Genomic DNA, 16,871 nt, shown 5'->3' with positions numbered 1-16,871 from the left:
GAATAATATTTTTATGAATTTGTCACAAAATTTTAATATACTTCAATGAATCCAAACTGCAACACAAGATAGAGCCCAGACAATGCCCAAAACAAGTAATTTTGACCGAGACCTTTGAAATAATTCCTCTGCTCCAAATCCCTTGCACTGAATATGTTAAAAAGCTGGCACAGAGCGAACCCGTTAAAGACTATAGATCTGTTAACTTTTGGAGTGATGCCCAGTATTGCACTTCCTCTGTGTTGAAGGAATACAAAAATACCAGTCTGATAAGAAACTTGAAGAAGTATGTTTCTCAACATGCCCTTGGTAATTGGCTGTTTTCTTGGTCTGATAGAAAGCTCATCCCTTAGTTGTCTTGTGGCCTGCTGAGTAATTAGCAAAGCTGGCCCTCCAATCAATTTTACAAGAAGGTTAACCCATACCAACTGAATGACTGTTAACGGGTCATCTCCATCTAATATAACCAGTATGAAGTTTATTAATAAGCTACTGATTGCAAAGATTATCTCAACTTGGATGAACTGCCTCATATACTCACAAACAATTCTTCCTCCCTTGATGCTGTTAATCACATAAGTTATAGTTTCAGGCCAGTTAGTCACCACAGGCAGGCCAAAATGAGCTGCTTCAAGAACCACATTACTTTCAGATGCTTGTTCTCCTACCACAGCCACAACTTCTCCTCTTTTCTTCAATTGCTCTATTAAAAGAAGCATGCACGCGGGAGAGGAATTTCCCATAATGCACATTTTATCAACATTTTCCTTTGTAGCATCTTCGCCCCTAACTACTAGAGCTTCATGTGAGTTGAGAAATCCTGTTTCATCAACAATGGTACGTAACACTTCAACATCTTCTTCTGAGGCAAATATCATCTTCACTCCGCCTTCTTTCAGAATCGCAATTGCTTGCCTCATGTTGTCTAGATTGAAAGTATATTCTAAGACAAACATACCAATGAATGTTAGGCCATTTTCATCAAGTTCAACAACATCCTGAGTGTGTTTGAAGGCAAATGCAACTACGTTCATGTTCTTCTTGTTAGTTTGAACAATGTCACTCTTTGTTTCGTCATCCAAATCCTGCACTTCACCCGTCATGTTATGGTAACTTGAACACATTGGCAATATTGAATCAGTAGGACCCTTGAAATATGAATAGTACTCTTTCCCATTATCTCCATTTTTCTCTATGACTACTTTACAAGGTCCTTCAAAAGGATTCATCTCATCATCATTGTTCTTCACTATGGTGAACTGCTTATCCAAAGTGTCTCTGTCCATACCTGTGTTCTTTTCTGCCCAACAGAGTATTGCTTCTTCTACTCTGTGGTAGGCTGTTTGAGAAGTCAGAGGGGACACACCAATTCCATCAGAGAGAACACTGTAGACATGTGGCGGTATCTTGGTAACATCTTTTTGGTCAAGAAGAAACTGGGTAGCTTTCAACTCTTTCAACCAGCTAACTTTTTCTATACAGATGGTGTTGACTGGCTCCATCTTAACATCAAAAATTGGATACCAGTATGCCCTTGCAATTGAAATAAGAAATGGTACTCCTTCAGTTAACCCCACCAGTGTGATACCAAGAGAAGTTATCATAACTCTCACTGCTCCCTTTGATTCTGTCAAAACCTTCTTCACGGCATTCATTATCCATGCAATTTCAGTTGGTTCTTCCTTGGTTTCCAATCTATATCCGTTCTCATCATCTTTATAGCCTAATTTAAAGCGAATGAACAGCACCACAGTGATCAAAATGCCAATCGACAGCCCACTAATATGTATGTAATTGTTCAACTTGTCAAAGTCAGCACAAAAACTGGAGTCCGTTTCAGAAATAAACGGCTGGTCCTTCCTTGCTCTGTTCTCATTTTGCTTATTCCAAATGTGTCTTTTGTACCAATTACGTGCTAGCTTAAACGAAACAATCACAAATATAATCACAACCAGAAGTGCTCCTTCAAACCAACCATTCTGCACACCTTCTTCTTTGATTCCAAAGATAAACGACAATATTGCAGCAATTGCAAGGAGCAAAATAGTTGGTTCCTTACATATCAGTTGTCGGATCATTCACTGGGCATACCCTGTGTAGTTCAGCATGTAACGACCAGAATTGTCTGCAACATGAATTCCCTTGTCAACATCATGAGTATCACTCCAATCCAACTTTTTCTCCTTCACAATCTCTTCACTAATTTTTAAGCATTGCTGATGAGTACTCTGATCATGAGGCTGAAGCTCAATCTCATTGTGTGATTGTACAGTATTATCATCTCCACCACCTTCAGAGTTCTGAGTAGACAGAAAGCATATATATTAAAAGTGGGAAGCATCAAAGTACAATATTGGATTACCATTTTATCCCTATATTAAATATTTAATTAACAAAATATTAAATAGTAATCATATCACATATTATATTGTACTTAAAATATATATTTTTACATAAAATAGATACATTAAAAAGACAATTATTCATTAATAATCATCTAAAGAAATTGTTGTCTCTTTACATTCTCCACTATGATCCTTGTCTTTTCATTTCATATATGTATATCTTCTTGTTCGTTACATTTTGTTTTATGAGTTTGATAGAGATCATAGGAACATTGTCCTTTCCGATGCTCCATTCATGTGTATGTTCTTTCAAGTTATTTTTTATTTTGTTTCTTACTTCTTACTTATCATATAGTTTATGTTGTTTGATTGATGTTTACGATTTTGATCTCTGATATAAAATAAAAATTTTAATTTTGTGTCAATAGCTTATGAGATGATTTTTTTTGTTGCAGGGTAAATCAATTGATGAGATGCTTCTGTGTCAATCGCATAGAACTGTACTTTGAGTTGTGCCAATACAAATGGGGTAAGTGACATTTCCTTCTAACATAATTTTTTTGTTAGCACAATATTCTTTGTTTGGTTTTTCTTTTTTTTTTTCTTTTTTTGTTTTGTTAATAGTAGATCAAATTTATTGAATTTTCATATGCAGATTCATGTGATTTATTTGTGTGTAAAGCTAATTAAGTATTGAATTTTTTTATATTAACCGTCATAACCCAATAAAAGTAAAAAATGTATTTATGAGCTAATGGCATGTTGAGCGATTTGATATTCATTGCCTATTTGGCTTCACTTTCTTTGTCTGGATTTAATATTTTTAATGGAGCTTTAGTCCAAAAAGAAAGAAGGGAGGATAACAACCCATGTTAAGAAATAAAGGAATGAATACAATATCATATTTTGGTTATTTTTCTCACGAAATTATATTAACTTTCTTTGCTTTAATTTTAGTTGATTATTTTAGTTATTTGAGCCATAGTTTATCCTCCCTTTCTCCTTCAGAATTTATATTACTTATCACTCACATGTCGTAATATTATTTTTTATCATGTCTTTTTTTTTTTTTTTGACAACATAAAACAATACATGTCTTTTTGTTTCTCAATTACAATTTTAACAATACAGTCGACAAAATATAAATGAAATGCTGAATTCCTTTTCTAACTACAAAAAATATTATAATTGCGTTGAGTCGCATCAAATGAATTTCGTTTAGAAATGTAATATTGATTTTGGAGGTAGGACAACGGTTAATTGATGATATGAGCATATTAAGCCTGTAATCTATAGATTTAATTAACTTAATTATTTTTTGATCAAAACATAATATCTATATAAAAACTACTAAAATTTGACAAATTCATATCAAATTTTAACTCATAAATTGAAATTAAAATCAATTTAGTACTAATTAAGAATCTTCAAAGTTGGACATTTTAGATATTGGATGTCATTGATTTTTGAATATATTTATCATATTGATGCAATTTTGAAAAATACTTATGCTCACTAGTAAGGGATATACGCGCAACGCGCGTGCCCAAATACTAGTCATACTATAAGAGTGAGAAGTGTGAAAATTAGGTCTTGGACTTTACCCACACCCTAAAAGCTAGATTAAAGAGAGGATGATTGACCAAGCTTATAAAGAGATCACTAATCTCATTAACCATCAATGTGAGACTTTTGTTATTATTTAACACGAAGCCACAAAAGTAAAGTTGAAATACCATTTTACCCCTATCATAATTTAAAATGTTAAAAATATCTAATAAGTTAAATATAGAGTAATTAAAATATTTTCACAACATTTTCACCTCCTAACTTAATTTTAAGCGAAAGAGTTATAAAGTGACTGTATTCATCTATAAATTACAAGTGACAGTTAATTATCTAATCGATTATGATATTATGGATAAAGACTATGCCATAAATGTAACTCTTGTACAAATAAAAACTTAGAGGGACAAATCAATGATATAGTTGGAATAGGAAAAAGATAATGTTCTAAATACTAGATGTTAAGAAATATGTAATAGTATGTTTGGAAAGCCACTAGGTGATTGGAATTAGTGTAATTATTATTGTAGTAATTACCAGCCTAGTAAATTATACAACTTAGTAATTACGTTGGCTTGTTTGTTTGTCACAGTGTAATTACAAGTAGGGATATGCACTATTTTGGATTAAACCGAAAAATCAAACCAAATCAAATCGAATTCTAATTTGGATCGGTTTTTTGGATTTTGATTCGGTTTTGGATTTGTAATTTATTTTGTTTGGATTTTGATTCGGTTTTCAGATTTGTGTAAATATATAAGTTGGAGTTAACCATTTCCTTTTTAGTTATTTTCATTATGATTTTTTATTTTTACTTTTTTATGTTTGGACATCTATAATTAATATACTTTTAAATATTGTGTTTTATGTTTTTACTTGTGATATATATTAAAAAATATATTAAATATTATATATATATTCAAATTACAAATATAACTTTGTTATGTTTCTAATTATCGACATAACCGATTAATCGAACCGAAAAAACTCAAACCAAAAAGAGAAATACCAAACCAAACCAAATTGATTGGGTTACACTTCTTCAAAATCAAAAATCAAAAAACCCAAACCAAATAGTACAAACTCAAACCGTAAAACCCAATACGCACCTCTAATTACAAGTGTACTGTTTTGTTGCACAAGTGTAATCATAAGTTTATATTGAATTTTAAAAATTAAAATTAATTATTTAAAATTAAAATTTATATTAGACAAATAATGCCCTTTATACATGATATTAAATTGAATATTTAAGATATGTATTGTCTTTTGAAAATATATTAATTAATAAACATATGATCTTGACTAATATTATAAAAACTAATTGATATGTATTTTTCAATTTAGTATATTTTAATTATACTAATCATAAAAACAAAAAGTACATAATTTCATAAAATGCATGTTTGATAAAAAGAATAATACTATAAATACAAAATTATATAATTTATCAAGTCTAACTAAAAAATATAAAATATGGAGTCAATACTCCTAAAACAAATGAAATGTTGGAGTATTTTATATACTTACTCCATGTTCAAGATTCAAGCTGGTATGAGGAGTATTAAAGGTTGTGTTGGATGATGAGGACGACGATGACAGTGGTGAAAGAGATGATGATATGCTTGCTCCAGCTTCAATGAACTTGTAAATAGATAGGAAAATGAACGCCAACCTCCTTATGATGATCAAACTAGAAATATTACTTAATTCAGTACCATTCATTGACAGCGGGGAACTCCGCTGAGCTTCAATGTCTGTTCCATTATCTTCATGATCCACCTCCATCATCCTAGCTAGCTCTATATTATACTTATCTCACCTTCGATCAGTACTAGTACTGTCGCCGTACGTGCACACTACTAATTTTTTTTTAAGATCTAGTATAAAATAAGAAAGAACTTTGTTGTGATTACTATGACCAATATGATGATTGACAAGGATCTAACAAAAGCTACGTAAAAATATAGAGAGGGGAGACGGGGGGGGGGAGGGAAAACAAATATAGAGAGGGGAAGGAAAAATATAGAGAGTAGACGTGGATGGGGGGAGGAAATAAAAAATTATTTAAAGGGAGCTTCCTAGCACTCTACTATTCCAACAATGTGATGCCTTAATAAATTAAATGACGTCATTTGAATTAATATTGTAGTTCTTCAAATACCAAGACCGCGCGATAGTCAAAGTATAGTATAATAGGCAAACCTATTTATTTGAAAGTTAACAAATTTCAAATGTTAAAACTTGAACCAGAAACCATTAATATTGTTTTTATTATACTATAATCTGTGTCGACGTCACTTTTAACGATCTTTGCTACTTTTTTGAGCAAGTGCAATGCATGTTAAATTCAATTGTAGTATTCTACTCAAATTATAGGTACTTTTTTGTTTAAGGTTTGTATTACTCAGTTCGTCAAACTATTGTGGAACTTATTTTCTCATTTCTACTTTCTAAACAAGTGGTGAAATGCAGCTTCCTAGAAATTGCTCCAAGGCAATTATGCTGATCAAGTGTTTAGGTTTTTCACTCTCAGGCCTCAGCTTTGAACAATCATCAAACTCCCCCTTTATTCTATGCATTGTTCATTTTATGCTTGTTATATCACATATATGTAATACCTCTTTATATTATATATAATTTATTTTTTAACCTAAGTATTTATAATTTTTTTCTTTAAGTTCATTAATATTATAAATAGAATAATATTTTTATGAATTTGTCACAAAATTTTAATATACTTCAATGAATCCAAACTGCAACACAAGATAGAGCCCAGACAATGCCCAAAACAAGTAATTTTGACCGAGACCTTTGAAATAATTCCTCTGCTCCAAATCCCTTGCACTGAATATGTTAAAAAGCTGGCACAGAGCGAACCCGTTAAAGACTATAGATCTGTTAACTTTTGGAGTGATGCCCAGTATTGCACTTCCTCTGTGTTGAAGGAATACAAAAATACCAGTCTGATAAGAAACTTGAAGAAGTATGTTTCTCAACATGCCCTTGGTAATTGGCTGTTTTCTTGGTCTGATAGAAAGCTCATCCCTTAGTTGTCTTGTGGCCTGCTGAGTAATTAGCAAAGCTGGCCCTCCAATCAATTTTACAAGAAGGTTAACCCATACCAACTGAATGACTGTTAACGGGTCATCTCCATCTAATATAACCAGTATGAAGTTTATTAATAAGCTACTGATTGCAAAGATTATCTCAACTTGGATGAACTGCCTCATATACTCACAAACAATTCTTCCTCCCTTGATGCTGTTAATCACATAAGTTATAGTTTCAGGCCAGTTAGTCACCACAGGCAGGCCAAAATGAGCTGCTTCAAGAACCACATTACTTTCAGATGCTTGTTCTCCTACCACAGCCACAACTTCTCCTCTTTTCTTCAATTGCTCTATTAAAAGAAGCATGCACGCGGGAGAGGAATTTCCCATAATGCACATTTTATCAACATTTTCCTTTGTAGCATCTTCGCCCCTAACTACTAGAGCTTCATGTGAGTTGAGAAATCCTGTTTCATCAACAATGGTACGTAACACTTCAACATCTTCTTCTGAGGCAAATATCATCTTCACTCCGCCTTCTTTCAGAATCGCAATTGCTTGCCTCATGTTGTCTAGATTGAAAGTATATTCTAAGACAAACATACCAATGAATGTTAGGCCATTTTCATCAAGTTCAACAACATCCTGAGTGTGTTTGAAGGCAAATGCAACTACGTTCATGTTCTTCTTGTTAGTTTGAACAATGTCACTCTTTGTTTCGTCATCCAAATCCTGCACTTCACCCGTCATGTTATGGTAACTTGAACACATTGGCAATATTGAATCAGTAGGACCCTTGAAATATGAATAGTACTCTTTCCCATTATCTCCATTTTTCTCTATGACTACTTTACAAGGTCCTTCAAAAGGATTCATCTCATCATCATTGTTCTTCACTATGGTGAACTGCTTATCCAAAGTGTCTCTGTCCATACCTGTGTTCTTTTCTGCCCAACAGAGTATTGCTTCTTCTACTCTGTGGTAGGCTGTTTGAGAAGTCAGAGGGGACACACCAATTCCATCAGAGAGAACACTGTAGACATGTGGCGGTATCTTGGTAACATCTTTTTGGTCAAGAAGAAACTGGGTAGCTTTCAACTCTTTCAACCAGCTAACTTTTTCTATACAGATGGTGTTGACTGGCTCCATCTTAACATCAAAAATTGGATACCAGTATGCCCTTGCAATTGAAATAAGAAATGGTACTCCTTCAGTTAACCCCACCAGTGTGATACCAAGAGAAGTTATCATAACTCTCACTGCTCCCTTTGATTCTGTCAAAACCTTCTTCACGGCATTCATTATCCATGCAATTTCAGTTGGTTCTTCCTTGGTTTCCAATCTATATCCGTTCTCATCATCTTTATAGCCTAATTTAAAGCGAATGAACAGCACCACAGTGATCAAAATGCCAATCGACAGCCCACTAATATGTATGTAATTGTTCAACTTGTCAAAGTCAGCACAAAAACTGGAGTCCGTTTCAGAAATAAACGGCTGGTCCTTCCTTGCTCTGTTCTCATTTTGCTTATTCCAAATGTGTCTTTTGTACCAATTACGTGCTAGCTTAAACGAAACAATCACAAATATAATCACAACCAGAAGTGCTCCTTCAAACCAACCATTCTGCACACCTTCTTCTTTGATTCCAAAGATAAACGACAATATTGCAGCAATTGCAAGGAGCAAAATAGTTGGTTCCTTACATATCAGTTGTCGGATCATTCACTGGGCATACCCTGTGTAGTTCAGCATGTAACGACCAGAATTGTCTGCAACATGAATTCCCTTGTCAACATCATGAGTATCACTCCAATCCAACTTTTTCTCCTTCACAATCTCTTCACTAATTTTTAAGCATTGCTGATGAGTACTCTGATCATGAGGCTGAAGCTCAATCTCATTGTGTGATTGTACAGTATTATCATCTCCACCACCTTCAGAGTTCTGAGTAGACAGAAAGCATATATATTAAAAGTGGGAAGCATCAAAGTACAATATTGGATTACCATTTTATCCCTATATTAAATATTTAATTAACAAAATATTAAATAGTAATCATATCACATATTATATTGTACTTAAAATATATATTTTTACATAAAATAGATACATTAAAAAGACAATTATTCATTAATAATCATCTAAAGAAATTGTTGTCTCTTTACATTCTCCACTATGATCCTTGTCTTTTCATTTCATATATGTATATCTTCTTGTTCGTTACATTTTGTTTTATGAGTTTGATAGAGATCATAGGAACATTGTCCTTTCCGATGCTCCATTCATGTGTATGTTCTTTCAAGTTATTTTTTATTTTGTTTCTTACTTCTTACTTATCATATAGTTTATGTTGTTTGATTGATGTTTACGATTTTGATCTCTGATATAAAATAAAAATTTTAATTTTGTGTCAATAGCTTATGAGATGATTTTTTTTGTTGCAGGGTAAATCAATTGATGAGATGCTTCTGTGTCAATCGCATAGAACTGTACTTTGAGTTGTGCCAATACAAATGGGGTAAGTGACATTTCCTTCTAACATAATTTTTTTGTTAGCACAATATTCTTTGTTTGGTTTTTCTTTTTTTTTTTCTTTTTTTGTTTTGTTAATAGTAGATCAAATTTATTGAATTTTCATATGCAGATTCATGTGATTTATTTGTGTGTAAAGCTAATTAAGTATTGAATTTTTTTATATTAACCGTCATAACCCAATAAAAGTAAAAAATGTATTTATGAGCTAATGGCATGTTGAGCGATTTGATATTCATTGCCTATTTGGCTTCACTTTCTTTGTCTGGATTTAATATTTTTAATGGAGCTTTAGTCCAAAAAGAAAGAAGGGAGGATAACAACCCATGTTAAGAAATAAAGGAATGAATACAATATCATATTTTGGTTATTTTTCTCACGAAATTATATTAACTTTCTTTGCTTTAATTTTAGTTGATTATTTTAGTTATTTGAGCCATAGTTTATCCTCCCTTTCTCCTTCAGAATTTATATTACTTATCACTCACATGTCGTAATATTATTTTTTATCATGTCTTTTTTTTTTTTTTTTGACAACATAAAACAATACATGTCTTTTTGTTTCTCAATTACAATTTTAACAATACAGTCGACAAAATATAAATGAAATGCTGAATTCCTTTTCTAACTACAAAAAATATTATAATTGCGTTGAGTCGCATCAAATGAATTTCGTTTAGAAATGTAATATTGATTTTGGAGGTAGGACAACGGTTAATTGATGATATGAGCATATTAAGCCTGTAATCTATAGATTTAATTAACTTAATTATTTTTTGATCAAAACATAATATCTATATAAAAACTACTAAAATTTGACAAATTCATATCAAATTTTAACTCATAAATTGAAATTAAAATCAATTTAGTACTAATTAAGAATCTTCAAAGTTGGACATTTTAGATATTGGATGTCATTGATTTTTGAATATATTTATCATATTGATGCAATTTTGAAAAATACTTATGCTCACTAGTAAGGGATATACGCGCAACGCGCGTGCCCAAATACTAGTCATACTATAAGAGTGAGAAGTGTGAAAATTAGGTCTTGGACTTTACCCACACCCTAAAAGCTAGATTAAAGAGAGGATGATTGACCAAGCTTATAAAGAGATCACTAATCTCATTAACCATCAATGTGAGACTTTTGTTATTATTTAACACGAAGCCACAAAAGTAAAGTTGAAATACCATTTTACCCCTATCATAATTTAAAATGTTAAAAATATCTAATAAGTTAAATATAGAGTAATTAAAATATTTTCACAACATTTTCACCTCCTAACTTAATTTTAAGCGAAAGAGTTATAAAGTGACTGTATTCATCTATAAATTACAAGTGACAGTTAATTATCTAATCGATTATGATATTATGGATAAAGACTATGCCATAAATGTAACTCTTGTACAAATAAAAACTTAGAGGGACAAATCAATGATATAGTTGGAATAGGAAAAAGATAATGTTCTAAATACTAGATGTTAAGAAATATGTAATAGTATGTTTGGAAAGCCACTAGGTGATTGGAATTAGTGTAATTATTATTGTAGTAATTACCAGCCTAGTAAATTATACAACTTAGTAATTACGTTGGCTTGTTTGTTTGTCACAGTGTAATTACAAGTAGGGATATGCACTATTTTGGATTAAACCGAAAAATCAAACCAAATCAAATCGAATTCTAATTTGGATCGGTTTTTTGGATTTTGATTCGGTTTTGGATTTGTAATTTATTTTGTTTGGATTTTGATTCGGTTTTCAGATTTGTGTAAATATATAAGTTGGAGTTAACCATTTCCTTTTTAGTTATTTTCATTATGATTTTTTATTTTTACTTTTTTATGTTTGGACATCTATAATTAATATACTTTTAAATATTGTGTTTTATGTTTTTACTTGTGATATATATTAAAAAATATATTAAATATTATATATATATTCAAATTACAAATATAACTTTGTTATGTTTCTAATTATCGACATAACCGATTAATCGAACCGAAAAAACTCAAACCAAAAAGAGAAATACCAAACCAAACCAAATTGATTGGGTTACACTTCTTCAAAATCAAAAATCAAAAAACCCAAACCAAATAGTACAAACTCAAACCGTAAAACCCAATACGCACCTCTAATTACAAGTGTACTGTTTTGTTGCACAAGTGTAATCATAAGTTTATATTGAATTTTAAAAATTAAAATTAATTATTTAAAATTAAAATTTATATTAGACAAATAATGCCCTTTATACATGATATTAAATTGAATATTTAAGATATGTATTGTCTTTTGAAAATATATTAATTAATAAACATATGATCTTGACTAATATTATAAAAACTAATTGATATGTATTTTTCAATTTAGTATATTTTAATTATACTAATCATAAAAACAAAAAGTACATAATTTCATAAAATGCATGTTTGATAAAAAGAATAATACTATAAATACAAAATTATATAATTTATCAAGTCTAACTAAAAAATATAAAATATGGAGTCAATACTCCTAAAACAAATGAAATGTTGGAGTATTTTATATACTTACTCCATGTTCAAGATTCAAGCTGGTATGAGGAGTATTAAAGGTTGTGTTGGATGATGAGGACGACGATGACAGTGGTGAAAGAGATGATGATATGCTTGCTCCAGCTTCAATGAACTTGTAAATAGATAGGAAAATGAACGCCAACCTCCTTATGATGATCAAACTAGAAATATTACTTAATTCAGTACCATTCATTGACAGCGGGGAACTCCGCTGAGCTTCAATGTCTGTTCCATTATCTTCATGATCCACCTCCATCATCCTAGCTAGCTCTATATTATACTTATCTCACCTTCGATCAGTACTAGTACTGTCGCCGTACGTGCACACTACTAATTTTTTTTTAAGATCTAGTATAAAATAAGAAAGAACTTTGTTGTGATTACTATGACCAATATGATGATTGACAAGGATCTAACAAAAGCTACGTAAAAATATAGAGAGGGGAGACGGGGGGGGGGAGGGAAAACAAATATAGAGAGGGGAAGGAAAAATATAGAGAGTAGACGTGGATGGGGGGAGGAAATAAAAAATTATTTAAAGGGAGCTTCCTAGCACTCTACTATTCCAACAATGTGATGCCTTAATAAATTAAATGACGTCATTTGAATTAATATTGTAGTTCTTCAAATACCAAGACCGCGCGATAGTCAAAGTATAGTATAATAGGCAAACCTATTTATTTGAAAGTTAACAAATTTCAAATGTTAAAACTTGAACCAGAAACCATTAATATTGTTTTTATTATACTATAATCTGTGTCGACGTCACTTTTAACGATCTTTGCTACTTTTTTGAGCAAGTGCAATGCATGTTAAATTCAATTGTAGTATTCTACTCAAATTATAGGTACTTTTTTGTTTAAGGTTTGTATTACTCAGTTCGTCAAACTATTGTGGAACTTATTTTCTCATTTCTACTTTCTAAACAAGTGGTGAAATGCAGCTTCCTAGAAATTGCTCCAAGGCAATTATGCTGATCAAGTGTTTAGGTTTTTCACTCTCAGGCCTCAGCTTTGAACAATCATCAAACTCCCCCTTTATTCTATGCATTGTTCATTTTATGCTTGTTATATCACATATATGTAATACCTCTTTATATTATATATAATTTATTTTTTAACCTAAGTATTTATAATTTTTTCTTTAAGTTCATTAATATTATAAATAGAATAATATTTTTATGAATTTGTCACAAAATTTTAATATACTTCAATGAATCCAAACTGCAACACAAGATAGAGCCCAGACAATGCCCAAAACAAGTAATTTTGACCGAGACCTTTGAAATAATTCCTCTGCTCCAAATCCCTTGCACTGAATATGTTAAAAAGCTGGCACAGAGCGAACCCGTTAAAGACTATAGATCTGTTAACTTTTGGAGTGATGCCCAGTATTGCACTTCCTCTGTGTTGAAGGAATACAAAAATACCAGTCTGATAAAAAACTTGAAGAGGTATGTTTCTCAACATGCCCTTGGTAATTGGCTGTTTTCTTGGTCTGATAGAAAGTGTTAGTGAAAAACTTACAAGATAACAAAAAATACAAGATACAATTGAAATAAAATGAAGAAACAGAAATCTCTTCAGGCTGAGGCGCGGATATCTCGCTCTCTTTAAGGAGATTCAAGCCCACTGCAGCAAATGTTTTCACCGGTCCAGCAGTAGTCCTTCTTGACTTGTCCCCTCCAGGATACAACAACTTTCACAAAGTATAACTCAACAACTCTAGACAAGAGTTGAGTTCAAAGCTCCACAAAAAGAACACCTTCCTTCAACTATTAAGAACTCTCTTTTTTGACTAACTCTTTCACTCTATAATTTTCTTGTGTATTGTGTCTCACAAACCAAATGAAGACCACCACTATTTATACTACAAGAAGTCTTCCTAGAATTGAATAGGAAGATAATGGTGAAGTAAATAGTAAAGATAAATGGCCTAGAGGTTACATATGTTACATAGGTTACAAAGAATAATGAAGGAGTAAAGAATGAGTTAATGGAGAAATAATATGGAGAAGTAATGGTCTTGGAAGACCACGTCCAAGGCAGTAAGCAAACGGCTAGTCAATAGCCTAGGCAATTAAGTCTAAAAGGCATTTACACCAAATGTAAGTAATTAGGCACAAATGCCTACCAACGGTAGCAATGAAACTGCCCACTACCTGTTGAAACAATCAGCAGCTTTCTAACTCCAAAATATAGCAAATTAACATATTATAATATTAATATTAAAATGCTAATAAACCAACAGAAAGCTCATCACTTAGTTGTCTTGTGGCCTGCTGAGTAATTAGCAAAGCTGGCCCTCCAATAAATGTAACAAGAAGATTAACCCATACCAACTGAATGAATGTTAATGGGGCATCTCCGTCTACTATAACCAGTATGAAGTTTATTGATAAGCTACTGATTGCCAAGATTACCTCAACTTGGATGAATTGCCTCAGATTCTCACAAACAATTCTTCCTCCCTTGATGCTGTTAATCACATAAGTCATAGTTTTAGGCCGGTTAGTCACCACAGGCAGGCCAAAATGAGCTGCTTCAAGAACCACATTACTTTCAGATGTTTGTTCTCCTACCACAGCCACCACTTCTCCTCTTTTCTTCAACTGCTCTATTAAAAAACGCTTGTGTGCAGGAGAGGAATTTCCCATAATGCAAATTTTCTCAACATTTTCCTTTGTAGCCTCTTCGCCCCTAACTACTAGAGCTTCATGTGAGTTGTGCAATCCTGTTTCATCACCAATGGTACGAAGCACTTCAACATCTTCTTCCGAGGCAAATATCATCTTCACTCCGCCTTCTTTCAGATTCACAATTGCTTGCCTCATGTTGTCTAGATTGAAAGTATCTTCTAAGACAAACATACCAATGAATGTTAGGCCATTTTCATCAAGTTCAACAACCTGTGTACGTTTGCAGGCAAATGCAACTACGTTCACATTGTTGTTGTTAGCTTGAGCAAATTCACTCTTTGTTTCGTCATCCAAATCCTGCATTTCTCCCTTCATGTCATAGTAACTTGAACACATTGACAATATTGAATCAGCCCGTCCTTTGAAGTGTGAATAGTACTCCTTCCCGTTATCTCCATTTTACTCTATGACAACTCCACAAGGTACTTCAAAAGGATTCATCTCACTATCATTGTCCTTCACTATTATGAACTGCTGATCTAAAGTGTCTCTCTGCATACCCATGTTCTTCTTTGCCCAACAGAGTATTGGCTCTTCCATTCTTTGGTCGGTTGTTTGAGAAGTCAGAGTGGACACACAAATACCATCAAAGAGAACACTGCAGACATCTGGCGGTATCTTGGTAACATTTTTTTTGTCAAGAAAAAACTGACTAACTTCCAGTTTTTGCTCTTTCAACCAGCCAACATTTTCTATACAGAGGGTGCTGACTGATTCCATTTTAACATCAAAATTCGGTTACCAATATGCCATTGTAATTGAAATAAGAAATGGTACTCCTTCAGTCATCCCTACCAGTGTGACACCAAGTAAAGTTATCAGAACTCTTTCTGTTCCCTTTGATTCTGTTAAAACCTTTTTCAGGGCATTCATTATCTGTGCAATTTCAGCTTCTTCCTTGGTTTCTAATCTGTATCCATACTCATCATCTTTATGGCCCAATTTAAAGCGAATGAAACACCACCACAGTAATCAAAATACCAATCAACAACCCACTAATATGTATATAATTGTTCAACTTGTCAAAACAGGCACAAAAGCTGGAGTCCGTTTCAGAAAGCAACAGGGGGTAATTCTTCCTTTCTTTGTTATCTTTATGCTTCTTCCAAAGGTGTCTCTTGTACCAATTTCGTGCAAACTTAAACAAAACAGTCACAATTATAATGACAACCAGAAGTGCTCCTTCAAACCAACCATTCTGCACACCTTCTTCTTTGATTCCAAAGGCAAAAGACAATATTGCAGCAATTGCAAGGAGAAAAATAGTTGGTTCCTTGCATACCAATTGTCGGATCATGTACCCTGTGAAGATCAGCATGTGATGACCAGAATTGTCTCCAACATGAATTCCCTTGTCAACATCATGAATATCACTCCAATCCAACTTCTTCTCCTTCACAATCTCTTCACTAATTTGTAGGCATTGCTGATGAGTACTTTGATCAATGTCGATGTGATCATTGTTTGATTGTACAGTATTATCATCAGCCACAATTTCAACAACCTGGATTTCATCTTCACCACCTTCCGCATCCTAATTAGACAGAGAGCATAGATAATTAATAACTATGTGTGTGTGTCTATATATATAGTAGTGATAAAGACATTTGTTTATATACTTACTCCATGTTTAAGTTTAAAGCTGGGAAGAGGAGTATAAAAGGTTGTGGTGGAGGATAAGGAAGACGATGAGACTCGTGAAAGAGATGGTATTCTTGCTCCAGCTTCAATGAACTTGTAAGTAGATCGGAGAATGAGCGCCAACCTCCTCAAGATCAACATAGAATTCACCGAATTCATTAGCAGCGGGGAACTCCCCTGAGCTTCAATGTCTGATCCATTATCTTCATTTATCATCCTAGCTTTGATCAGCACTACTGCGCCGTACGCTGCACACTAGTTTTTTGGGGGATTTAGTATAAAATAGAAAAACACTCTTTCTTTCTTGTGATAAGTACGGTTGAGACAGAATCTCATAGAGATAGATGATTGAAAAGGATCTCACAAAAGGTACATAAGGGGAAAACTTCCAAGCACTATCTACAACAAACGTCATGCCTAGAGATTATCTTACAGAAATTAAGTCATTTTGAATTAGTAATATTCTAGTCCTTCAAA

General features: G+C 32.7%; 3 pseudogenes; all 3 read right to left on the bottom strand.

The window, feature by feature from the left end:
* Positions 1 to 32: 32 nt before the first annotated feature.
* On the bottom strand, positions 33 to 5,702 carry LOC125810955 (calcium-transporting ATPase 12, plasma membrane-type-like; annotated as a pseudogene).
* Positions 5,703 to 6,643: 941 nt separating this feature from the next.
* Positions 6,644 to 12,314, bottom strand: LOC125810954 (calcium-transporting ATPase 12, plasma membrane-type-like; annotated as a pseudogene).
* Positions 12,315 to 13,254: 940 nt separating this feature from the next.
* LOC125810953 (putative calcium-transporting ATPase 13, plasma membrane-type) lies at positions 13,255 to 16,610 on the bottom strand (annotated as a pseudogene).
* Positions 16,611 to 16,871: the final 261 nt, after the last annotated feature.

Source organism: Solanum verrucosum, unplaced genomic scaffold (assembly GCF_900185275.1).
Source record: "Solanum verrucosum unplaced genomic scaffold, falcon-dt-bn FXZP01000032.1, whole genome shotgun sequence".
NCBI lineage: Eukaryota > Viridiplantae > Streptophyta > Magnoliopsida > Solanales > Solanaceae > Solanum > Solanum verrucosum.
The sequence above is the reverse complement of the archived record's forward strand: the minus strand, read 5'-3'. Positions and strand labels throughout refer to the sequence as shown.